This window comes from Papio anubis, chromosome 9 (assembly GCF_008728515.1).
Source record: "Papio anubis isolate 15944 chromosome 9, Panubis1.0, whole genome shotgun sequence".
NCBI lineage: Eukaryota > Metazoa > Chordata > Mammalia > Primates > Cercopithecidae > Papio > Papio anubis.
The window spans coordinates 69,928,793-69,956,518 of record NC_044984.1 but is presented as its reverse complement, the minus strand read 5'-3'; the positions used below and the strand labels follow the sequence as shown (position 1 = coordinate 69,956,518).

Sequence of the window (27,726 nt, the reverse complement as noted above, 5' to 3'; positions counted from 1 at the left end):
GTATTTTGGTGTATATTGAGGATTTGTTTCAAGATTTAGAGCTCCTTCTAGCAGTTCTTGTAGTGCTGGCTTGGTAGTGGCAAATTCTCTCAGCATGTGTTTGTCTGAAAAAGACTGTATCTTTTCTTCATTTATAAAGCTTACTTTCACTGGATACAAAATTTTTGGCTGATAATTGTTTTGTTTAAGGAGGCCACAGGTAGGACCTTAATCCCTTCTAGCTTGTAGGGTTTCTGTTGGGAAATCTGCTGTTAACCTGATAGGTTTTCCTTTATAGGTTACCTCATGCTTTGGCCTCATAGCTCTTAAGATTATTTTTTTCATCTTGACTTTAGATAACATGATGACTATGTGCCTGGGCAATGACTTTTTGCAATTAATTTCCCAGATGTTCTTTGAGCTTCTTGTATTTGGATGTCTAGATCTCTAGCAAGGCTGGGGAAGTTTTTCTTGATTATTCCAAATATGTTTTCCAAACATTTAGATTTCTCTTCTTCCTCAGGAACACCAGTTATTCTTAGATTTGGTTGTTTAATATAATCTCAAACTTCCTGGAAGCTTTACTTATTTTTTAAAATTCTTTTTGCTTTGTCTTTGTTAAGGATTAAGTTAATTCAAAAGCCTTGTCTTTGAGCTCTGAAGTTCTTTCTTCTACTTGTTCAATACTATTGCTGAGCCTTTCCAGTGCATTTTGCATTTCTCTAAGTGTGTCCTTCATTTCCAGAAGTTGAAATTGTTTTAAATTTAATGTTATCTATTTCACTGGAGATTTTTTCATTCATGTCCTCTATCATGTTTTTGATTTCTTTGAGTTGGACTTTACCTTTCTCTGGTGCCTTCTTGAATAGCTTAGTAGTCAACCTTCTGAATTCTTTTTCTGGCAATTCAGAGAGATTTCGTCTGGGGTTGGAACCATTGTTGGTGAGCTAGTGTGATCATTTGGGGATATTAAAGGACCTTGTTTTGTCATATTACCAGATGTGTTTATCTGGTTTCTTCTCATTTGAGTAGACTATGTCAGAGGGAAGATCTGGGACTCAAGGGCTACTATTCAAATTCTTTTGTCCCACAGAGTGCTCCCTTAATGTGATGCTCTCCACTTTCCCCTAGGGATGGGGTTTCTGAGACCCAAACTGCAGTGATTGTTATTTCTCTTCTGGATCTAGCCACCCAGCAGAGCTACCAGGCTCTGGGCTAATACTGGCTAAGTCTGCAAAAAGTCCTGTGGTATGATCTGTTTTTAGGTCTCTCAGCCATGGATACCAGCACCTGTTGTGGTGGAAGTAGCAGGGTAGTGAAGTGGACTCCTTGAGGGTCTTGGTTGTATTTTTGGTTTTGTACTGGTTTTATGTTGGTTAGCCTCCAGGCAGGAGGTGGCGCTTTTAAGAGCACATCAACTGCAGTTATATAGGGAGAATATAAGCTTGCCCTAGGGTGGAGTTTGGATAAGTATTCAGATTTCTCAGGCAGTAGGCAGGGTCATAAAGCTCCCAAGGGATTATGTCCTTTGCCTTTGGAGTTACTCAGCAGTCCTATGTAGCCTACAGTGGCCAGTGGCAATCCTCCTCCTTCAAAGGGTCTGTGGATTCTCTTGGCTTTCCTGGTATGTTCCTGCAGTAGTTCTTGAGGCAAAAGTTCATGATGTGGGTCTCTGTCTGTCATGACGCTACTCTTTCTGTCTTAGCGGGAGTTGCAAGTCAGTCCTCCCTCCTATCTGCCATTTTCCTTTTTCTTACATATTACTTTTAGTAGTGCTTTTGTAGATTGCGTAGGATATTCCGCATAAACAGTCATCACCTACAGGTAGAAAAAGTTTTACATTTTTTCAAATCTGTATTTTTTTTAAATGTATTTTTTTTTTTTTTTTTTTGCCTTTTATTACATTGTTAAGGGCCTCCAAAAGACTTGTGAGTAAAAGAGATGAAAAGGGTCATTATTGGCTTATTTCCAATATTAGGGGGAATGTAATCAATATTTTTCATTAAGTACAATGCTACCTGTAAGATTTTATAGATATTCTTTAACAAATTGAAGTTTCCTTCCAAATATTTTTAGACCAGCCCAGAAGGACAATTTTTAAAATTATTATTCATTCTTTTATTAATTTTAGATGAAGGTCTTGGTATGTTGCCTAGGTTGGACTCAAACTCCTGGGCTTAAGCGATCCTCCCACCTCAGCCTCCAAGTAACTAGGACTACAGGTATGCATCACTGTGCCCAAGTTTCTTCTAGTTTTAGTCTGTTGAGAGTTTTGACGTGGATAAATGATGAGTTTTGTCAATATTTTTCTGCTTCTAATGAAAGAATCATATGGTTTTTATCATTTTTTGAAAACATGAAGAATTATATTGATTTTAGAATGTCATATAATCTTACATTTCTTGGATAAATCCTCCTTGTAATTGTTCTTTACATATATATTGATGTATTTGATTTGCTAATATTTTAGTTAAGGAAATTAAGGCTATCTTTATTACAGATATGATGCATAGGCTGGATGCGGTGGCCCATGCCTGTAATCCCAGCACTTTGGGAGGCCAAGGCAGGCAGATCACCTGAGGTCAGGAGTTCAAGACCATCCTGGCCAACATGGAGAAACCCCGTCTGTACTAAAAATACAAAAATTAGCGGGGCATGGTGGCACACGCCTGTCATCCCAGTTACTTGGGAGGCTGAGGCAGGAGAGTCACTTGAACCCAGAAGGCAGAGGTTGCAGTGAGCCAAGATCACGCCAATGCACTCCAGCCAGGATGACAGAGCAAGACTCCATCTCAAAAAAAAAAAAAAAAAAAAAAGAAAAAGAAATATGATGCATAATTTTTAAAAAAGTCTTTGTCAGTTTAAGGATTAAGATTGTGCTATTATCATAAAATGAATTGATATCATTCCTGCTCTCTCTTTTCTGAAATAATGTGTTTAAGAATGTTGTTATTTCTTCCTTAAATATTTGTTAGAATTCGTCAGTGAAACTACGTGGGCCTGGAATAGTCTCTGAAGAAAGAGTTCAGTAATGATATTAGTTTTCCTTAATAGATATAGGACACTTCAGATTTTTATCTTGTGTCAGTTTTTGTACATTTTGTTGTTCAAAAAATGTGTCCATTTCATCAGAATTGGTCAATTTGTTGGCATAAAATTGTTAATAATATTCCCTCATTATGCTATCCTATTATCTATCCCAAGATAGAATGTCTATTCTATCTTAGTAATAACCACTCTTTTGTTCTCAACAGTGACATTCATTATTTGTTTTTTCTTAAGTTAGTATAGCTAGGGTTTATAAATCTTTCTGAACTTTTCAAAGAAATAACTTTTGGCTGTGTTTTTCTATCATATTTCTCTTTCATTGATTTCTGCTCTTAACTTTATTATTTTCTTCCTTCTGTATACTCTTCTTGTGCTTTTCTCTTTTTATAATTTCTCAAGAGGGATCTTCAGTCATTTATTTTAGACCTTTCTTTTATTGTAATAGAATTATTTAAAGCCATACATTTCTCTATAAGTACTAGTTTAGTTGCATTCTACATATTTTGATATGTTGTATTTGTTAGTTGTTTTTCAATTCAAAGTATATTCTAATTCTTATTATCAGTTTTTTGTCCTCTAGCTTATTTAGCATTGTGTTAATTTTCATATTTTAGGATGTTTTCTAGACACATTATTGTTTTCTAATTAATTTTCCTTTGTGGTGAGAGAACATCCTCTGTATAATTTCAATCCTCTTGAAATTTACTAGACTTATTTTATACCCCAGAATATAGTTCCTTTATGAACATACCATGTGTACTTGAAACGAACGTGTATTCAGCTGATTCTGGATGTTCTGTTCTGTAAATGGCAATTAGAATAAAATGATTAATAATGTTGTTCAACTCTCTTATATGTTTGCTGAGTGTCTGTTTGGTTGTTCTATTACTTGCTGAGAGTGGGATTTGAGGTCTCCAACTATGTTCATGGAGTTATTTCTCTTTTTAATTTTGTCAATCTTTGTTTCATGTATTTTGTTGCCTTGCTATTAGATGCATACACATTTATAATTGTTATATCTTCCTGATGGATTGACAATTTTATCAGATCAAACTTCCTTATTTATCTCTGATAACACTTTTTGTCTTAAAGTCTACTTGATATTAAATAGCCACTTCAGCCTTTCTGTTTGCATGCCATCTCTGTTTCCATTTAATTTCAACCTATCTACATCTTCATATTTAAAATTCATCTCATATGGACATAAAATAGTTGAGCCTTGCTTTGTTTTTAATTAATTCTAAAAATGTCTGCCTTTTTTTTTTTTTGAGACGGAGTCTCACAGTGTCCCAGGCTGGAGTGTAGTGGCGCAATCTCGGCTCACTGCAAGCTCTGCCTCCTGGATTCACGCCATTCTCCTGCCTCAGTCTCCCGAGTAGCTGGGACTACAGGCGCCCGCCACCACACCCGGCAAATTTTTTGTATTTTTAGTAGAGATGGGGTTTTACCGCGTTAGCCAGGAAAATTTCTGCCTTTCAACTGGAGTTAAAAGGATTGGAGTGCATGGGTACACTATCCATACAACTGGACTGTATGAATTTTTAATATTTAATGTAATTATTGACAGGGTTAATTAGGTCTGCCTTTTTATTATTTGTTTTCTGTATGTCAATCTCTATATATTTTTCTTTCCTTTGTTTCTTCTTTCCTTTTATCTTTTAGCTTATTTGAATAATTTTTAGAATTGTATTTTAATTTACCCATTGCTTTTTAGCTATATCCCCTTGCATTAAATCTTAGGGGTTGCTGTAAGAATTAAAATATACATCCTTAACTTTTCATAGCATAGTTAAAATAAATATTATGCCAATTCACGTTAATGTAACAATTTTTATAGCAATGGGGGATATTTCATTTATTGTCACCTTAGTCTTTTATGCTATAATTTTCATGTGTATTACATATATCTATATCTATCGTACTAAATCCCATAAGACCATATTTTAATATTTGCTTTAAACAGTCATATGTATTTTAAAGAAACTAGAGGAAACACTGGTTTTTAAAATGTATCCACATATTTGCCTATATAGCCAATCAGTTGCTGAGTCCTTTTGGATCTTTCTTTTTAAATGTGACTTTATTTTTCTTTTTACTCCTATCGTCTTATTTGTCCCTACAATAACCTCATGACTAGACCATGCTTCTTAACTAATCACTATTCCTTCAGACTTTTTTGTTTTTGTTTTTTTGAGACAGGATCTCTGTCATTCAGGTTGGAGTGTAGTGGCATGATCAAGACTGACTGCAGGCTCAACCTCCGGTGCTCAAGTGATTCTGCCACTTTAGCCTCCTGAGTAGCTGGGACTACCGGTGCACAGCACCATGCTCAGCTAATTTTTATATTTTATGTAGAGTCAGGGTTTTGCCTATGTTGCCCAGGCTGGTCTGGAACTCCTGAGCTCAAGCGATCCACCCATCTCGGTCTCCCAAAGTGCTGTGATTAGAGGTGTGAGCCATGACACCCAGCCCACCTCCTTCAGATTTTCTATTATCAACTCCTCTTTCCCAAACATTGTGAAGGGGAAGGGGGAAAAAAGGAAATGCAATGAAGAGTCCCTGAGTCCCTGAGAGTCAACATGTATAAGTTACCTCAATAAATTACCAGAAAATAGAGCCTATCTTAGACAGTTTTATATTCTATGCATTGTCTTGCACTAGGCCTTTCACAAAGAAGGCGCTCGATGAATATTTATTAGATTGTTGAATGAACAAAGAGGCTCTTTTATTCTTACCCATAATGAGGGAGAACCTGTGTTGCTGAGACAAAGTTATCACTCTGCAAACTGATAATGACAACTAACAAGAGATGCAGTTAATGATGCATTATTGCTTGTCAGTGAAAACACATAAGTAACAAACAAACAAATCTCTTTTACTTTGTGCATAAAATAAAGAATGATTATAGCCAGCTAAGAGAATCCTATTGGAAAGGGGACGAAAAATTATGAATTGTCCAGAAATTAGTCCATCATATCATACCGTATCAATTACAAGGCAGTTTAATTTCAGAATGAAAAGAGCCGAAAAAACCTATATTTAAGACATTAAATGTATCACCTAGTATTATTGCCATAAACATCACATCAGCTTATGAATGCCTCCAAGTACTAGTTTTATTTTCTAAAAGATGCAGACTGAGATGCTACCTAGTATTTCCTTTCTTTTTCATTTTCCTTTCCTGCTTTTCATGTTCTTGTTATGGAAGCTGGTACATTTTATGCTCATTCATCTGCTAAACTTGTAAATTGACAGGAGATTTCTTAAAATGACAAATAGGAAGGGGTCTCAGGTTAATTCAACAGCTGGATTTCTACAATAACTCTAACCTGCTAGGGAAAATGAGCTATGTGACACTAAAGAGAAAAGGAGCACAGTTTAATTAAAACTGGCTCAGGATGGAAACTTCAATGAATTGCAGTTCCAGAGCATAACAGAACTCAGGACCCAAATTTCCTAAGGGAACTGTCAATAATAAAGATGCAGTTACCTGAACTGACTGCTCACAAGAGCAAACCTGTTTTGATAATGCCACGTGCTGTTTCCCAGGGCATAATGATTTGGCAGAGAAATAACCTGGCAGACTGCACTGAAAATAGCTGCGTTATAACTACATTGTTACTTTCTACACATCTGATAATGAGGTAATACTTGATCTGCAAAAATTAATCATGCATCTAGAGAGTTCTATGTCAAATGTCACATGAATGAAATTTCTACTCAGTAGATACAACCTAGTCGCAAACACTTCTTGGTAGCTGAGTTCAAAATTCAATTTTGGATATAAGAAACCAAATTTGCCATTTAGTCTACATTGCTATTCTTATTAGATCAAAAAGGAAACTTTTAATCTCCTGAAAGGGCGTGCTCACATGCTGACCCCACTGTGTCCTGAATGGATTTGAGGGGTGACTAGAGGTTGTGTGATTCTTTAGGAACTCTTGCCAGAGTCCAGTTGCATTTATACTGTTAATCAAATCCCCTATGTCAGTTTCATACTGCTACCCTAGCAAATTACAGCACACTTAGTAGTATAACACACAAGTTTAACATTTTGTAACTATGGAGGTCAGAAGTAAAAAAAATGGGTCCACAAGGCTGCCTAGGAGGTGATAGGTAACAATCCATTTTCTGGCCTATTAGAGTTTTTAGAGGCTACCTCCACTCCTTGGTTCAAGGCCCCTTCTTCTGTCTTCCAAGTCAGCAGGGTAGCATCTTCTTTCCTCTCTGAACTCTGTTTCCAGCTCCATATCTTCTTTCCATGTCTCTGACCTACCTATTTCTCTGTTACAAGAACCCTTGTGAATACCCAGATAATTCAGGATAATCTCCCCATCTGAAGATACTTAACTTAATCACATCTACAGTGTCTCTTTAACCATGTATGTAACATATTCACAGGCTCTGGGGATTTTGGATGTGGATATCTTTGGGAGGGCTGTTATTCAGCCTACCACACCTCCCAAATAGTCAAGGGCCTCTAGAGAAAGAAAAATTAGAAAGACAGAGAGACATTTATTATGATTTGGCTGACATGATTATGGAGGCTGAGAAGTCTCAGATCTGTAGCCCCCAGTACAAGATCCCTGGTAAACTGGGACCCAGGAGAGTTGATAGTGTAGTTCCAGCCTGAGTCCAAAGGTCTGAGAACCAGGAGAGCCAGTAGTGTAAGTTCCAGTCTTAAAGCTGGCAGTATTGAGACTCAAGGGTCTATTTTTCATTTCGAGTCCAAAACTAGGAAAAGACCAAGGTTTCAGCTCATGCAGTCAGGCAGGAGATGTTCCCTCTTATTCAGTCTTTTTGCTCTATTGAGTTCTTTAACTGATTGGATGAGACCTACCCACATTAGAAAAAGCAATCTGCTTTACTCAGTCTGCTAATTCAAATGTTAATCCCATTCAGAAACACCTTCACAGACATGCCCAGAATAATGTTGAACCAAATATCTGGGCATCCTATGCCCTAATCAAGTTGACCCATAACATGAACCATCACAAGGGCAAAAAGATTTGCAGTAGTAATTGGCTACCTTTAGGTACCAAGTTTCAGTAATTCTTGCCACTTTCCTGATGCTGGGATAGCTATATCTAGTGTATTGTGCTCAGCTATGAGTTTTACAAAAAAACCCACAGAGTGGCTTATATCAATTAAGGAATGTTTCTGCCTCATACAAGAGGACTCCAAGCACAGGCAGTCCATACTTTCTCATTTTCTCTTCTTTTCCTCCCTTCTCTTCCATCCTTAGGGGTGGCTGATGCACCTCAGGTATCCCTCCAGGATTTCAGGCAGGAAGAAGAACAGAAGGGGAAGCAGCAATAGTCTTTCACTTATATCCCATTCACCAGAACCGAGTAACAGGACCACCTGGGGCTTCCAGGGATTCAAGGATATAAGAAGAATTTCACTTTCTTGTGTTTGCAGGGCAGGAAAGCAAACACGAAAGGAGAAAGTCAGCAACTCAAGTATCTTCTACAACAACCAAGAATTCTAAGCCTTAAACGTCCCTCCTTATCACTCAGTGACTGAATAAGACCAGCTGTCTTATAGTTTAAAAACATGTCCCTAGGCCGGGCGCGGTGGCTCAAGCCTGTAATCCCAGCACTTTGGGAGGCTGAGACGGGCCCGGATCCACGAGGAATCAGGAGATCGAGACCATCCCTGGCCTGCAGTGAAACCCGTCTCACCACTTAAAATACAAAAAAATTAGCGAGGCTGAGGTGGCGCCTGTAGTCCAGCTTCTCGGGAGGCTGAGGCAGAATGGCCACGAACCGGAGGCCCGGAGCTTGCAGTGGCCGGAGATCCGCCACTGTACTCCAGCCTGGGTGACGAACTCCGTCTCAAAAAAAAAAAAAACAAACAAAAAAAAAAAAAGCTGTCCCTTTGCTCACCTAATTTTTCATCAGAATTCCCAATAGGCAAATAAAATAACCATCGTGTGTTTATGCATCACCAAAATCAGAAAGATTTTAAAAATAAAATAGTTTAAACAGACCCAAGTAATAGTTATGATTGTAGTTTTCTTCTAAGCAAATTGATTTTTTTTTTTTTTTTTTTTTTTTTTTTTTTTGAGGCAGAGTCTCGGCTCTGCAAAACTTCAATTTAACGGATCTCAGCTCACCACCAGCTCCGCCTCCCGGGTTCTCTCCTGCCTCAGCCCAGTAACTGAGACTGGCTTTCCACTCCCGCCACTACAGATTTGTGATACCGAAGCCAGAAACGGGGTTTCTGCATTGAGGATGTCGATCTCTGACCTTAATGATCCGCCGATCACTGAATGAACCCTACATTAACAAATTGATTTTTTAAAATTGATTTTTTAAAAAAATTAAAGTGACTGAATTAAGTTATCACTCTTTAGGACAGTCTCTGGTGTGTTGGTGTGTAGGTGCACATCACGTCTTCATCATAATGGCCGTAGATCCAGGGCAGCCATTGAGCCCTACATGTCCATGGCTCCTGTCTCCTGTTGATAGGTTTGGTGAAACCCTATTCTCCAATGTGTACCCACTCCTTGGCCAGAGTTGACTCATCTAGTAATGGACAACTGATGAAAATAGTCAGTTTTTTTGCCTAGGAATTTTAAAATTGGAACAGAAAGAGTACATTTAGTTTCTTCCTGAATGACTGAATTCTAACACACAGAATCAGGGAGCTACTGTTCTCCATGTTTTGTATGTTGACTGGGATTAGAGAAAGCTAGTCCTCAGAGAAAGAAAACAATGAAATTGAAGATCAGAATAGAGCATGGACAAAACCTGGATCATTCTAGATTATTCTTGGATCCCAGCCACATTCCTGGGCTTGGTTTGGTTACTGACCTTTAGTCATTATGAGAATGCTGGGGTTAGATCAATGTAATGCTCTGCTATTTATAATTAGATATAACTCTATAAAATGTAGGATTATTGCCTATGCATAAAAATTATGTCTGTAAAAGGGCCAAGCACTGTGGCTCACACCTGTAATTCCAGCACTTTGGGAGGCCAAGGCGGGCGGATCACCTGAGGTCAGGAGTTTAAGACCAGTCTGGCCAACATGGTGAAACCCCATCTCTACAAAAAATACAAAAATTAGCCGGGCACAGTGGCGGGCACCTGTAGCCCCAGCCACTAGGGAGACTGAGGCAGGAGAATCGCTTGAACCCAGGAGGCAGAGGTTGCAGTGAGCTGAGATTGCACCACTGCACTCCAGCCTGGGTGACAGAGTGAGACCCTGTCTCAAATAATAATAATAATAATAATAAAATAAACCATAACCATTTCTTGCATTAAGTATTTCTAAACTTCAATTAGTAAACAATGGTGAGTAAAAGTAAGCCTAGGATTATAAAGCCTTTTTGTTTTTGTAAAACCGAGGTCGCACCATTGCACTCCAGCCTGGGCAACAGAGTAAGACTCCATCTCAAAAAGAAAAAAAAAGTCTGTAAAAGGATTACTTCTGTTATAACAGAGGAAATTACTTTGATTAACTGAAAGGCATAATTAAAACCTCTGGCCTATAATTAATCAAATTGTAGTCTCATTTCTTCATCAATTTCTAATGCATCACACAGTGTATCTAAATATGATAAGGTATTTGAAATAGCAATAGTAAAATTCAGAATATATTCATAAAATCTAGAGGAGTGCCATACATCAAGAAGGAAACATGAAATATTTTACAGAAATTAAATATGTTAATTTTACACTTAATTTAAAACCTCTGGGATAGACTAGAGAGAACTTTTGTATACTATAGAGAGATTACTACGGGAAGGTTTGGTTTCAGTTTTGCTAAATTTGAAAATTAAGATATGCCATATTTATATTTCTTACAGGAAACCATCTTTTAATATTTGATGCAAAAATAATTTTATCAGCCTTACTTTTAATATCTAATTTTAAGATGCTGAAATCTGACAGTTCTGATACTAATTATGTCTTATTTAAAATATAGCTATACTATAAAGCACTAATTCCTGGGTCTGTGGTGGTGAGAGATTGTACTGTGTAACATATTACACTGCTAATTCATAACGTTTCTTTGTAAAACTGCAAGCAGGGCCATCTCAAACATCTTGTTAATGAGCCTTTTCCTGCCTCCCCTGGGAATGCAGATGGGGTTTGCTTCTAGCCCTTCTGGAGGCAAATAAAGAAATAGAACTGACTAGGTTATAAACCCAGATGAAATCCTCATATGAGAAAATTCTCATTTGTGCCATCTGTTTGGGCTGAACTGGAGATGAAATATAAGGTGTCATTGCCACAATCCCTAGAGGACTGTCACCAAGTGATCTTCCTTCAAATTTGCCTTCAACTTATCACAAGCTGCTTTAATTCCTTTCCAGTATGTTCACCATAATGTCATCAGCCTTCAGTTTCCCCTTGGTTTTTAAATGCGTCTGTGACACAGCTGACCAGCTCTTTTCTTAAAATGCGTATCTCTGCCATGAAACTTTCTCGACACCCTTTCAAAATTTTGTCTTTCTTTTTTTTAATAAAATGTAGCTTTTATTGAGTAAAGGAAAAAAGGAATTCAGCTACATGATAGAAAGATTCCAGTTTGATCAAATTGTAACAAGTCTTCCTATTTGCATGAGAGGAGTCTCACTAGTCCACAGGGAGCACTTGGGAACGACTGCTTCAACGGGTTGGTTCTCACTCTCGCACACATTATCAGCTCCCGGTCAGTCCCAAGAGGCAAGGGTGGAGGGCATGATGGTTCTCACAGAGCTACTTTATAAATAAACTCTATGTGACTTTTCCGGGAGTCTCTTACATTCTTTTATTTTAAAAGATCTGAGCAGAAAATAGAACAGAGGACCATTAAGTGGTGTTGTGTGGTTGTGTGATACATGAAACGGCCTGGTCTATGGAATTGTGACGGGTAACAGAAACAGCATGATTAGGCATTATGTGAAGAGCATGACACACTGCCACCATGGCCTGTCCAATTGGTGTGAGTAAACCGTCCCTGTTTTTCTAAGCATTGATAGGCGTGAGCCCCAACGTAATCCCGCTTAGTCTGGATGAGGTTGGCTGGGAGCATCTCGTGTCTGTATCCATCACAGAAGGAGACAGCAGTGTTGAAACAGGGCATGGGAATGCTGGCTCAGATCCTGGTGCTGACCACCTGCTACCAGCGGTCCTGGCAGTTTTCAACAGCCAACTTAAAGAAGTTGTCTAATAATAGGTTCTTAAGCTCCGGGTGTTGATGAAATGCATCCTTTATCTTTCCTGGAAATACACTTCTGATGATGCAGCCTCTCTCCTCCACATCAGGACAATATGACCATAATTGAGGGTCCAGCCAAATTCACTGGTTGCCTGTCTTAGCAGTATAAAGCCTTGAGCATAAGAGATGATCTTGGAAGCATAGCGGTCATTCCGAATGTCTTCCAGGAATGATTTCTTATCACCATCAAACTAATTCTTTTGGGGACCCTTCAGCTTTTTGCTAACTTGAATTCTTTCATCCTTCAGAGAGGATAAGCACTGAACAAAGACAGCTTTTCCATTGAGGGTGACAAGAATGCCATCTTCCAGGGTGGAGATGGTGATCCACTTCCTGGTGCCCTTCTGTCCCGCACTGTCCCTGATCTTTGACAGCAGGTATTTGCCATCAGTATCTTAGAATATTGGCTGTGATTTCAATCAAGAATGAATGGAGCTCTGTCTTACTCTAGTCCTCAAAGGCCTCTGTCTTCTTATTTTGATTTCAATCAAGAATGAGTCGAGCTCTGTCTTATTCCAATCCTCAGAATCCTATGCTATCTTGTTTTGCTCCATGCCCAGCACCTGTTTCATCAGGTGGTAAGCCCCACTGATCAGCTGCATAGCCCCATACTCTATCCTATTGTACACCATCTTTACAAAGTGGCCTGCCCCCTCCTCTCCCACCCAGTCAGAGAAAAGTTCTTCAGTTTTCTTTTGCAGTGATGCCTTGGAAGATTGTCTTGATAGGGGCCAACTTCTTTGTTCCCTCGTGGCATGAGTTATAGGCCATACTGGGATCCTTTTCCTCCAGCACTAACTTTGCTCTCCACAGATAAAATTTCCGTGGCCTTGTGGTCTCTACATCGTCTTGTGGCATCCCTATATTTGGAATTGCCTCCATCAATGATATTGTCACCAGTGTGTAACAATGATACTAATTTTTTCACGAAATCATCAACAGCTTGACCAGCCTTCACAAGAAAGATGATATGCCTGTGGCTTTTTCAGCTTGGAGACCATCTTCTTCAAGGACTGAACAACATCTTTGGTCCCCTTTGCCTTGTTGCCAAGGAATCATCAACTTTGGAGAAGTGTACTATTAAAAGCACAAGCCACAAAGCCATGGTCATTCATGCACAAAATTAAGGTCTGGCCCATGACAGCCAGTCCAATCAGTGTTATGCCAGCTTGGGCCATGGTGGAAGCATCAGACAGAGTAGAACTGGAGTGGGCAAAGTGCAGAGGGCTCACGGCTCACAGGCAAGTGAACGATATACCAGCTGCCAGAGTTTTGTCTCTTTAGATGCCTCTTTTTCCTCCCCCACCTGCTAAATAGAAATATTTTTGAAACTTTTATCCTTAGCCATTTCTAGAAGCTTAATCTCTGTACTTTCTCCCACAAAGAACACATCTACTTCTTCAGTGTCAGTGACATCTTTGTGCCAATTCCCAAATCCTCCCATAAGTATTTTTCTTCTATTCTCTGACCAGCCACCTTGACACTTCCAACTGGATTGGCCGTTCAAATTTAAAAAACTGCAAACCTCACATATCTTTGAGCCCCAAAGCATTTATCTTTATGTCTTTCCTATTACTATTAATAGCAATGCTATATTCACAGTCTCATAGGTTTCAAAAGGGAAATAGCTTTTGATTTTGCCTTCTCTTTCTCTTCTCCTAGTTCTGGTTAGTCTTTCTTTGTAATTTTGTCCCCATTTGTTTATTCCTGTTTATTCCAGTTTTTTGCCACCATTATGTGGCCTTCATAACATTACATTTAGACTGTGGCAATTGTTAGGGGATGTCCCTATGTTTCATGACTGTTCACTGCTGCCAGCGAGGCTGAAGCTGCAGTTGTACCTTGGTTACCATGGCACTGCTCCATAACCCAGCCACTATAAAGCAGATGCACTATAAAGACTTTCCAAGTTCAAGAAATGAATCCCAGGAGATTTTCCCTTGACTAAATCCCGTGCTTACTTTAGCATAACACTTTGGAGGCCAGAGTCAATGGGAGAAAACAATAGAGAGAACTTCTTGATGTTGCTGGCCTTCTACAAGGCAGAGGCTTTGCTGCCTTCTTGCAACTTGACCATAAATCAGACTAAATGTTTTTCAGTGGATAGGGGGTGGTTCTAATGGGATGAAGACACAAGTTACTTAATAGTCTTTAGAGATAGTCCATTACTTTTTGCTTTTCTGTCTACCGAAGCCTTCAAATAACACTTATTGGAGAGCTTTGGTGGGTAGGTAATGATTATTTGTAAGATGAACAGATTACTGTAAGATTATTTATAAGATTATTAATAAGTACTATAATATTTATATTTATTACTTATAATAAATAACATATTATTAAATATATATGGCTGGGTGCGTAGCTCACTCCTGTAATCCCAGCACTTTGGGAGACCAAGGCAGGCGGATCACTTCAGGTCAGGAGTTCAAGACCAGCCTGGCCAACATGGTGAAACCCCGTCACTACTAAAAATACAAAAATTAGCTAGGTGTGGTGACACACACCTGTAATTGCAGTTACTCAGGAGGCTGAGGCAGGAGAATCACTTGAACCCGGGAGGTGGAGGTTCTAGTGAGTTGAGATCGCACCACTGCACTCTAGCCTGGGCAAAAGAGTAAGACACTGTCTCAAAAAATATGTGTGTGTGTGTGTGTGTGTGTATATATATATATATAATATATAAGAAATACTCAGGCCGGGCGCGGTGGCTCAAGCCTGTAATCCCAGCACTTTGGGAAGCCGAGACGGGCGGATCACGAGGACAGAAGATCGAGACCATCCTGGCTAACACGGTGAAACCCCGTCTCTACTAAAAAATACAAAAAACTAGCCAGGCGAGGTGGCAGACGCCTGTAGTCCCAGCTACTCGGGAGGCTGAGGCAGGAGAATGGCGTAAACCCAGGAGGTGGAGCTTGCAGTGAGCTGAGATCCGGCCACTGCACTCCAGCCTGGGCGACAGAGCGAGACTCCGTCTCAAAAAGAAAAAAAAAGAAGAAGAAAAAAAAAGAAATACTCATTATTTATGAGATTAGTTTTAAGATGAATAATAAAGAAAGCTTTGCATTCCCTTCTTCTATTCTTTGTACTATCTGTATTGGATAAGAATAACTCATCAGATGGTTCTTAACCTACCAAATAAAACAGGCATTGGCACATCTTATTAATAGAAACAATCACTTATTGAATATGTTCTAAAGTTATCACTGTGGAACATGCCCTTCTGAAATTAAACAGAGCTAAACAATTTCTGGTATTAATTTGGTTTACACACTTAATCCTATAGCTTTCTGTCTGATAAACCTCCTTCTCTATTTTCTAATTCTATGGTTTGTTGAGGAAAAGGAAGTTAAGCCTTAATTATTGAATTAGCTTATACGTTTTTATTTAGGAAACAGACACATTTACTAAGAACATGCTAATTATGGGTACTACCATGTGAGATGTAAATAGCAGCTCCATTAATTCAGAAGTTTTACTATTTCTTTCATGCAATAGTAAAATTTATTGTTTTTTCAAAATTCTATTTAAGACCCTGTTTCCCCTGGTCAGATGAATATAACTAATCATTTTAACATTTTTGAAAAGCACACTGATTAGCAAAGTAAAGCTTAGGCTTAAAATCTAAACTAGGAGAATTTCTCTTTTCCATTGTAAAATAACTTTTAAAAAAAATGTATAAATGACTGAAGTACAAATGCAGTTCTGTTACATGTATAGGTTGTGTAGTGGTTAATTCAAAGCTTTAGGGTATCCATCACCCAGATAATGTACATCATATCCACTAATTACTCATTATCCCCCCTCGTAAAATAACCTTCCCTATATTTGATTATTTGAAAAATCTGAATGTATCTTATAATCAATGTCAAATGAAATTTGCCACCACCAGGGAGAAGGTAAGTTGATAAGTAGTTGTCAATGACTAAACACATACAAATTTAACAGATGTACAGGCTATTGATCATCCAATTGTCACCTCAATTAAGAGCCTACATGAATAACATCACATTATGGTAAAGTTTTAATGAACTGCATATCCCTGTCACTTAAAACTGTTTCTAAAATAAATATTATGTTGCAGTCTTAAAGTTATTTTATATTAGGAAGGCTATCTGTTTTAGTTCAGGTGACATATTGAAAGGCTGCAGAAAATTTGGGAGAATAGGTGGAGAATTTCCTAAGATAGCAGAGGTTGATACAGCCAATATAAGCATTATAAAAGGCACCCACAGCATCAAATGTCTATTTGTTGAAAGGTCACAGCTGGCTTATGAGACAAACTACCTCCCAGTGGTATATCATTTAATTACCAGAAGTAAAACTACAAATTTGGCTAAGTTGACAGTTCAAATGAATCCCTGGTACTGTTTAGGATGTCTCATGGTTGTGAGTAAGCCTGTGAATAGTGGAGTGGAATGCCACTTGATGTTGCACATGACTGCCAAGGGCCAGCAGAGACTTAGAACAATCTTTACATCCTAAATGTTAAGAAGGCTTAGACCAATCTTTCTCAATGTATGTTGGTGGGCTACATTAGAACTAGCTGAGATGCTTGTTTAGAATTGATTGCATCCCTGGGGTCTCCTGCTCCTCCTCAAGGTCATAATATGGAAGGTAGGAGGCAGGAATGTGCGTTTTAACATTTGAAGGCTGTCATCCTTAAACTCCTGTGAGTAGTCCCGAAAAATAAAGTGGAATGCAAATATATGTACCATTTATGGTTTATTAAGCTAAAAAGAATACTTTTGAACATTTAATATATATTTTAAGTAAAAAAAAAAAAAAAAAAAGCTGTTGTTGTGAATCTTACCATCAATGAAGGGTATTTTGCAATTAAAGAACTGTAATATTTTAACAATAGTGAGCTTACAAGTCTTAAAAAAGAAGGATGACTGATATGGCTGTGACCCATATACATGCTCTAAACTAAGCCACCCTAGTCAACAATAGCATGAGGTCCAAGGTGCAGCCTGTGGTTAGGAACTGGGAAAACAGTTCATTTGTTTGAGGATGTGGTCAAAGTCACCTAAGTTTTGCCAAATTTTTAAACATTGCTTAGGAAAAAACTTCATAGTGAGAACAGAGTAGGATAAATGTAATCACTCAGGCAACTGCTTGGCAGAGTAAGTATGGGTAAAATGCTCTCAACCAGGATGATTTTACACCTCAGAAGACATTTTTGGTTGTCACACTGGTGTGAAGGAGAGAGGAGATACTGGTAGCCAGAAATGCTGCTAAACATCTTTCAATGCACAAAAGAAGCCCCAACAACAAAGAATTACCTGGTCCAAAATGTCAGTGGTGTCAAGGTTGAAAATCTCTATTCTTGAGAATAACCTTCTGTAACCACCAGATTTTCAGGGTGATTCTGGACAAAGAAATAGAAAAGAAGCCCAAGAGTACAATGTCTGTTTTCTTTCAACAACAGAACAAAGCCATCGGTTAGAAGAATACAGTAGAGAAGAACCAAAGTCCTGACCATTATGCCTAAAACATTCTTTTGTCTCATAAACTGAAAAAGTCTCAGATTGGCCAGTGATATTCACAAAAGGGCAACATGTCAGTTTGAAAACTGAGATTCATTAAAGAAAATTCAGCAGGAGACAGATGAGAAAAAAACAACAACAAAATGATGAAATGTCAAAAAGAGAGAGGATGGAAAGCCATGATAGAAACAGCAAAAATTACAATAAAGACATAAGTAGCTGCTTTGCTTATATAGAATAACGTGTACACTAAGGGCTCAAAATAGAAATGAAACAACAACGTGAATAACAGCTACTGTCATATTCTATATTACTTAATTTAATCCTGACAATATCACTATTGGATGGATACCAATGTGCCTGTTTTCAAAATGAGAAAACTAAGGTATTGAAACTGAACCCCTTCCTTAAATCATATACAAAAATCAATTCAAGATAAAGACCTAAGTGTAAAACCTAAAACTGTAAAAGCTCTGAAAGATAACCTAGGAAATGCCATTCTGAACATAGGCTCTGCAAAGATTTTTTGACAAAAACGCCAAAAGCAATTGCAACAAAAACAAAAATTGACAAGTGGGACCTAATTATACTAAAGAGCTTCTCCACAGCAAAAGAAACTATCAACAGGGTAAACAGACAACCTACAGATTGGGAGAATATATTTGCAAACTATGCATCCAACAAACGTCTAATATCCAGAATCTATAAGGAACTTAAACAAATAAACAAACAAAAAACAACTCCATTAAAAAATGAGCAAAAGACATGAACAGACACTTTTCCTTTGTGTTGTTGTTTAAACATTTTTTTTAACTTTTAGGTTTGAGAGTGCATGTGCAGGTTTGTTATGTAGGTAAACTCATGTCACAGGAGTTTGTTGTACATATTACTTCATCATCCAGGTACTAAGCCTAGTACCCTATAGTTTATTTGTCTGCTAGTCTCCTTCCTCTCTTCCTCCACCCTCAAATAGGCCCCAATGTCTGTTGTTCCTTTCTTTGTTTTCATGAATTCTCATCATTTAGCTCCCACTTGCACGTGAGAACATGTGGTATTTGGTTTTCTGTTTCTGCATTAGTTTGCTAAAGGTAATGCCCTCCACCTCCATCCATGTTCCCAAAAAAGACATGATCTTGTTCTTTTTTATGGCTACACAGGATTTTGTGGTATATATGTACCACGTGTTCTTTATCCAGTCTATCACTGATGGGCATTTAGGTTGATTCTGTGCCTCTGCTATTGTGAATAGTGCTGCACTTAACATGGGTGTACATGTATCTTTATGGCAAAACGAGTTACATTCCTCTGGGTATATACCCAGTAATGAGATTGCTGGACCAAATGGTAGTTCTGGTTTTAGCTCTTTGAGAAATCACCATACTGCTTTCCACAATGGTTGAACTAATTTACACTCCCACTAACGGTGTATAAGTGGCACTTTTCAAAAGAAGATATATATGTGGCTAACAAACATATATATATATATATAAAGCTTAACACCTCTAATAATTAGAGAAGTGCAAATCAAAACCACAATGAGATACCATCTCATACCAACCAGAATGGCTATTACTAAAAAGTCAAAAAATAACAATTGCTGCCAAGGTGTTAAAGAAAAGAGAACACGTATACACTGCTTGTGGGAATGTAAATTAGTTTAACCATTGTGGAAAGCAGTGTGGCAATTTCTCAAAGAACTTAAATCAGAACTAGCATTTGACCCAGCAATCCCATTACTGGGTATGTATCCAAAGGAATATAAATCATTCTACTGTAAAGATACATGCACACATATGTTCATTGCAGCAGTAATCACAATAGCAAAGACATATAAATACTCTTCAACAGTAGACTGGATAAAGAAAATGTGGGCTGGGCGCGGTGGCTCAAGCCTGTAATCCCAGCACTTTGGGAGGCTGAGATGGGCGGATCACGAGGTCAGGAGATCGAGACCATCTTGGCTAACACAGTGAAACCCCGTCTCTACTAAAAAAAAAAAAAAAATACAAAAAACTAGCCGGGCGAGGTGGCGAGCGCCTGTAGTCCCAGCTACTCCGGAGGCTGAGGTAGGAGAATGGCGTAAACCCGGGAGGCGGAGCTTGCAGTGAGCTGAGATCTGGCCACTGCACTCCAGCCTGGGCGACAGAGCAAGACTCCATCTCAAAAAAAAAAAAAAAAAAAGAAAATGTGATATATATATATGTGTGATATATATATATAATGTTTTATATATATATATGCATACACACACACACACACACACACACACACACACACACACACACACCATGGAATACTACACAGTCATAAAAAAGAAGGAGATCATGTCCTTTGCAGCAACATGGATGGAGCTGGAGGCCATTGTCCTAAGCACACTGATGCAGGAACAGAAAATCAAATACTGCATGTTCTCACTTATAAGTAAGAAGAAGGGAGAAATAGATACTACTTGAAGGTGGAGGAAGGGAGGAGGGAGAGGATAAAAAAACCTACCTATTATCCTTGGAAGCAGTGGCAGTGAGGTGAGTTGAGAATCCAGTGCTTCAGCAACTAACAGCCACTATGGCAGTGGGAGTGATGTGTATCACATAGCAGTAGGGTGCAGCTTTGTGTCCTAAGCAGATATTCCTGTCAGGGCCTTGTCCATGTTCTCTGCTGGGTAGGCCCCCATTTCCATTCAATTTTTAGAGGTTGATTCTCCAGCATTTTTATTATATAGGTAAAATTCTCCTATTTTTCCAATAACTTATTTTCATCTTAAATTAGCTAGGATCAGCTTCAGTGGCTTGCAAGCAAGAGGGCTGATCGCTTCAGTACTGGAAGGGGAAGATCGGATAACTCTTCTGAGTTATACATGGTGTTGGAATTTGAAATAAAATGTGAACAACTATCTCACCTCTCCCATTTCAGGGGATTGCCGCTCTGACCATGAGGTGTTGTTTTCAAGCTAGTGATCCTGGGATGAGGAGGGGAAAGGCAATGGAGAGGGAAATGACAGAAGCCTAGACAATATTTATCTGACATTAAGTGGATTTACATTTCCTTAAAGTAAAATATTTGAACTTTGTCTTTTAAAATGTTATGTTATGCCCTTTCCCCCACCCCGTGCATTCTTCCCCAAATTCTTCTCAAGTCCTCTTCCTTCCTGTCATCCTTGTCTCAGCTCAAATACCCCTTCTTCAGAGATGGCCTCTCTGACCACCTAAAGTGGTCTCTCATGTTCCTATCTCTCACAAATCCCATTTTATTTTCTCAATAGCACTGACCCTCCCAGATTTATTTGATTATTGTTTATGTGTTTAAATCCCCCAGTCCTGTACCCAATCCTTTCTCCAACTGTATCCCCAATGCCTCAAACAGACCTAGCATAAAGTGAATATATTTTGGATAAATGAGGCAGTGGATGAAGCCCCAACTTCTTAGCCTTTTATATACTCTTTATACTTTCAGAATCGCTGAAATTCCTGTGTGTTTATATTCTTGCCATGTGGAGATTAGTGGGTGGGGGAGGAGGATGGACTATTTATTTAGTTGGACAATAATCCACAATTTCTAAAGGGAGAGTTTTAAAAATTAAAGGAATATCTTATCATCTATAAATTTAATTCTCTTTTATTAATGTCAAGGTACTATCAAGGAACTTTTGAAAGAGGTTGAACTGTACAGAAAACCTAGTATATGACACCGGTCCCTTTCTCACGAACATACTTTAATTTGATGCAATAAAATATCTTCATGTAAGTAATATAAAAATTGTTTTCTGAGCATATACTGAGTATCATGCACTATGTCTGTTGCCGGAGAAATCATTGTGAATAAGGTAAAACTGTCTTTGCCCTCAGGGTGCTAAAAATTTTGTGAAGGATCCAGATAAGGAAACTGTTCAAAACACATGTGATAATTGATATGACAGATCAATTCAGAGTGCCATGGGAACATACAAGAGTGGTGCTTACCCCAGGCTGGAATGGAAGGTGGGTGATAGGCAGGCAGGCCTAAGCTGAGATCTCCTGGTGAGTTAGCTGCAAGCAGGAGGGATCATACAAGGGAGTCAGCAGGTGTAAAAAGGAATCACATGAAGAGGTCAGGCTGGACCAGCACATGCTCACCACATCATACACACAGAACCAAGATCAGTTCACTGATCCTGGACTCCAGGTGTCAGACACAGCCTGTTTCCTCCAGTTGAGTTCCTTCTACCATGATTCCAACCCTTGTGTGTATAAATCCTCTCAATGAATGCACAACCTACATATCACTTCTTGCAGGAAACCATTCCTGATCTTTCAGACATAAGAAACTTCTTTCTCCTTTGAACCCCTGTTGTTTATTGGTTTACTTAGAGACTGTCTCAGATGGCCATGCAGGTTGTGCACTGCACAACTTACCCAAGCATGTGTGGCAGCTAGCTCTACCTACACACAGGTACTTATTCACACATCGTATCTTTCCTGCCAATCTTTAAGCAACTCGAGGGCAATTTCCATTGGCTTTTTCTGTATTTCCTTTTGTGCCAAAAATATTTCACTGGATCTGTTACCCAACTGTCTATATCAGTATGAATTTAGAATGTGAGTGATATATTAGTTCAGTGAGAAACATGAATAAAAACTATATATATTTTGGAAAATGTGTGAGAATTTGTTAAAAGTGTATCGTTAATGGTATTTAGATGTAGTGGGAGTGAGAGACTAATCCTACTTTGCCCGAAGCTCAGTTCAGCTCCTTTCTTTTTAAATTTTGAAATACACTTTGTGTTATCTCACGACTATCTTATGACTTCAAAAGATTCACAAGAACTCAATCTGTTGAATTTACCATTGAGTAACTATGCATTGTTTTCTTCCTTTTCTTTTCTGTTCTTCTTATTTTTAACAGCGCAACAGTCATTTGAACTGTACAACTGTTAACCAGAAGGCCAACCTGACTTCAACTTTTAACTGCTTTCCTAATAGCTCTATTGGAAAGCTCTTACATCTTACCACCATCTGGTGCCACTAGCCTCTGAAATCTTTTAGGCAGTCTGTGCTAAAGGGTGTGTGTGTGTGTTGAAAGACATATTCAGGGATTTTTTTTTCTTGAAATTACCTTCAGTGACTCAGAAAAGTTTAGTTTGTATCTCCTATCTTTATTTTATTAAATTCAGTTAGACCATCAGGGTTATAACTGTTTTGGATGGTGTCTAAACTCCATAGAATTCTACATTTCCCTTCTGGTTTTTTTCACACACATACAGTTTCAAAAACAAAACCTCTTCTAACTCCCTTTATCTATCTTGGGGATTTGAGAGGCTCCAGGAAACATCCCCTTACCCTCCCACCCAATGATATCATTGTAGGGCTGGGAATTCCCACTTCTAGTTAATCTTTGAGGTTGCATCCCTGAAGGCAACTGTGAAAACAGAAATGTAATCTAAAAGCAGCATCACTTTAAGCTCTGAGAGCTTCAATTACTTCATTAAGGGGCACATGGCTGAGGAAACGAGAAGCAGCACAATTTATTACTGACGGAAAAAAGGCAAAGGAAGTGAGTGTTGCCAGATGGTCTCAATGAAGGCTCTGGACATAAAATAAAAATGTGTAGAAAGGCATGTACACAATATTGGAACCTTGACAATTATCAACATTACATTTTACAGTTGGCAATCAATTATATAACACTTATCAACCTAAAATGTTTTTTCTTTTTTTCCCAAGTAGGTACATTTTTTAAATTATCAAATTTTCTTTCTTACTGACTCGGAACTAAATCTGCTGCATTCATAGAGAGGTGGGCTACTCGGGATGCAATAAATCCTCTACGTCAGGAGTGCCCTGAAATTCAAACAATATGCAATTGATTTTACCACATTTGGAGAGGTGGTATCTGGGCTGAAAGGGAGAAAACTTATGATAAGTGATAAATTATCAAGATGTGCTCTTACCTTAAGTATAGGGAACATCTTTTCCAAGGGAACAAATATCTAACACCCAGATTTGGATTTGGATTTTTTGAAAGTTTATTCATATATGTAAGTATAGAGACACTGTTTGATTAAATTTGAACTAAGATTTTACAGCGCGAAGAGCTGCTATATTTTCTGTCTTACCAAGAGTAGTGATTCACCAGATTTCTTAGAATTAGCCAAAATCAGAACATGACAAATGAATTTTCAATAGGAGAGCATGTTGTTTATTTGAAGGCTGTATGTATACATTCAGCATTTCAGAAGTAAATGCTTTAGATTATTGAACTGCTAAGTAGATCTGCTTTTTAGAATGAAAACCTTAGTATCAATTTCTTTTCTCAAAATATTTTCAAAGGAAATTATTTATTCAACAAATCTTTTTCTTAAGTAGAAGTCTATGCACTGTAATGTGCCAGATACTGTTCTAGGTTCTAGATATGACACCTCAATATGGTACCTATTTATATAGTCAGAAAGATTATGCAAAGAAACAAAGGTGATGAATTAAATGAGAATTTTGACACTAAAGATATTAAGTCTTTTTGATAAAGTTACCCAATTGTCTTATATTTTATGAATATTGGAAAGATAATACTGTTCTGAATTATGTGTTGGTAAAAGAGAAATATTCAGCTTAACCATGCAGTTCTGTCCCACCTGGCTGCTGAACCACAGTAACATGAGTGGGGAACCATGTCTTATCTAGCTACTCTGTACAGAGACATCCTTATTGAGATGCCAGGAAGACTAACATCCAAACAGCAAATTGGTCTAGAAATGTGGGGCTGGCATAGAGAGTAAGACAGCCTTCTCCTTTAAAAATGTCTGTCCCTAAGGCATGTCAGATAGTGAAAATAACATAATTTGCTTTAATTAGAAAAGTGAAATTTTATTAACTTTTTTTTCCTGGGTAGAAATACCAAATCTCCAGATCATTATAAGGCACTTGCCCAACCGAAGTGAAATGTAAATAAAATTGTGTGTCAACGACCTGGCTATCTGTGTTGTTTATAGTCATGAGCATCTAGGGAATAAATAAATTTACAAAGTCCCCCAAAAAGGTGACATCTCATGGTGGGCATGGAGAGTGAAGAGAGATTTAAATAGAGAACTTAAAGGCCAATGTGACCTACTTCACATTTTAGCTGGGTTTGCCCTGAATTCATTCTGCCTACCCTTCAATCATTGAGCTGTTCTCAGAAATACTGAGTGTAGAGGAAACAAACTGTGAAATTTGGCTGGAAACACATGGTTGTGAAAGGGGAGTAGTAGCCAGAAAAATAATTTGGTATCTTAACAGAAGGCTCTGACTGGCCAGTCAAGTTATTTGGACCTCATTCATTTTTTCATTCAGTGAATACTTACTAAGGATTCATTATGTGTCAGGAGCTGTTTGGAGCAATGAAAACTCAGCATTAAACAAGACAAACGGGTAGAGAGAAAAAATCAACAAGAAAATATCAGGTGGTGGTAAGAGCTATGAAGATAAAACAGTGGACAGTGATTGAGATCACAGGATTCATGGGGCTCATATGTGGTCAGGGAAGACCTCTCTGAGTGACATTTAGACTGAGACTCTGATGACAAGAAGCAAGCATCCATAAGGAGTTCCAGGGAGAGGAAACAGGCTGTAAAGTGGGAAGTGGTTGTATGACTGGAGAATAATGATCAAGGGGGAAGGACAGTTGGAATGATGAGGTCAAGTGAGGTAGACAGCGGATCAGTTTACAGAAGGTCTCTTAGGCCATGGTAATGAGTTTGTGTGTTTCCCTAAATGCAATGGAAGGTTTTAATCAGGGATGTGATAGGATATGATCGACAGATTTTGTTTTAAAGTTCATTCTACTGCTGTATGTGAAAAATAGATTTGAGATGGGCAAGGCTAGAAGCAGAAAGACTAGTTTTTGGTAATTAACAAAAAGGATATTTTCATAGCTAAATGAGAGGTGCTGGTACCTTGGACAAGGAAGATAGGAAGTGGAGCAAAGAAACAGATTTTGGATATATTTTGAAGGCAGATCTGATAGGACTTGTTCATGAAGGTTAGAAGGGAAAGAGAGGAATTGAGAAAGACTCCTGAATTTTTGGTTAATGAAATGGGAGGAAGCAGGAGGAGACTGGGGTTGAGCAGATTTGATAGGAGTCCAGAGTTCTCTGGGTGATTGGGAGCCATTTAGGTTTTGTTTGTTTGACATTAAAGTGGGAAATGACATGATGAAAGTTGCACTTTCAGGAGATGACACCTATCTGTGAGATTATGTGTGGAAGGATCAGAGATGTAGTTCCAGTCTTAATTCTAACATTAGTTAACAATGTGACAGTGAAAGTTACTTTTTTTTTTTTTTTTGCTCACTATCGTTCATGATTGTTTATTAAAGCTTTTTAAGTACCAGAAACTAGGCAAGGAGTTGTGAACAGCAAGATGAATGAGAAATTTCCTAGTGGAGGAGCTTGCGCTGAACCTGAAGTCATTAGCAAGAGCACATCTAACTCTAACACTGAGTATTATTGTTTACAGTCATGTTTCTGGCACAAGACCAAAGTACTATAGGATTAACAAAATTGGAATGCTTATTTCTGCCTGGGATTATTTTGAGTGGGCTAGGGAGAGGAAGGATTTATGCAGTCTACTTAAAGTTACCCCAGAATCCCTCTGTGTGTGTCGATATGGCTTGACTGTGTCCCCACCCAAATGTCATCTTGAATTGTAGCTCCCATAATTCCCACGTGTTGTGGGAGGGACCCGGTGAGACATAATTGAATCATGGTGGTGGTTTCCTCCATACTGTTCTCGTGGTAATGAATAAGTCTTACAAGATCTGATGATTTTACAAGGGGTTTCCCTTTTTGCTTGACTTTCATTGTCTCTCTTTGCCCGCCACCATGTAAGATGTCCTGTTGCTCTTCCTGTGTCTTCCACCATGATTTTGAGGCCTTCCGAGCCATGTGGAACTGGGAGTCAATGAAACCTCTTTTTCGTTATAAATTACCCATTCTCAGGTGTATCTTTATTAGCAGCTTGAAAATGGACTATTACAGATGTGGTCTATATATGCCTCACCATTCTCTGAATACATTTTTAATTTTCCCCATCTTCTTCTCCACAGTAACTGATAGTTTTTGTTGTTTGCTTTTTAGGTCTTCAACTATTACAGCGGGGGGCAAACATTACTACATAACTTATCAACAGAGGACACACTGTCATGCGTATGGATGTTAAGCCACTTTGTAGGCAGAGGAAATATTCAGAAGAAGGCCACAGGGCATGGTGAGAAACAGAGCATCTGATGTAAAAACTACTTTCAGTAAAGCCAACTTCATTTATTTCTGTGACTCATCAGTTTGTATTTTAAAAGGCCCAAAGCCTTGCCATCAAAGATCTGAAATCATTCATCTCTAGTCCAGAACCAAGCATAGTAAAGAATGGGTACTCAAGAAAGGTTTACTCTTTGTTTTGGGGAGTTGGCAATCCTTGTTTGCTATGGTGGCTGTTGTTGTTTAATTATGACACTAAGACTAAGATAACTGAATATAAAGCCAAAATTAGAAGGGGTAATAGGAGAAAGCCGTTAATCTTCAGCTTTTCCTGTCCTGAGAACTGTTAGGTCATTGTCTTTACTTTTCAGTCCTTCAAATTGTTACTCCTTTGTTGCAACAGATTCCTCAGGGCATAATCGAAAGCTGGCAGATGTCTGCTCCTCTTTGGATAGATGGGAAAGAGCAACCAGGCCAACCACAGGAGCACATTACAGGCAGAAGGGCTGCCTTAAACAAAGGCAAAGAGGTGCCTGCAGGTCCCACATGGAAGATGATGTTTTAAAGGAACCATTCCCACCTAACCTAGTTAGAAGGCTACATATTATCATTCATTATCCAATTCCATTTTCCATTTACCGTATTTACTTTTATTTCCCCAGAAACCCTTTATTTTCTGCCTAAATAGGAGACATGAGAGAGGAAGGCAGCAACTAAGGCAGATAAATCTGACAAAATAGTATCAGGATGAGGGTGAATGGCAACATGCAACAATATTTCAGGTGTTTCGGTGTGGTT

The 27,726-nt window shown here is 38.4% G+C and overlaps 2 long non-coding RNA genes and 1 pseudogene across 3 annotated transcripts in view; 1 reads left to right on the top strand and 2 right to left on the bottom strand.

Annotated features, from left to right (window-relative positions):
* Positions 1-27,726, top strand: part of LOC108581028 — a 252,080-nt gene that overhangs the window by 200,853 nt on the left and 23,501 nt on the right. The gene's annotated exons all lie outside the window — the stretch shown is intronic.
* Positions 1-27,726, bottom strand: part of LOC116268892 — a 114,265-nt gene that overhangs the window by 82,079 nt on the left and 4,460 nt on the right. The gene's annotated exons all lie outside the window — the stretch shown is intronic.
* On the bottom strand, positions 11,911-13,418 carry LOC101011819 (annotated as a pseudogene).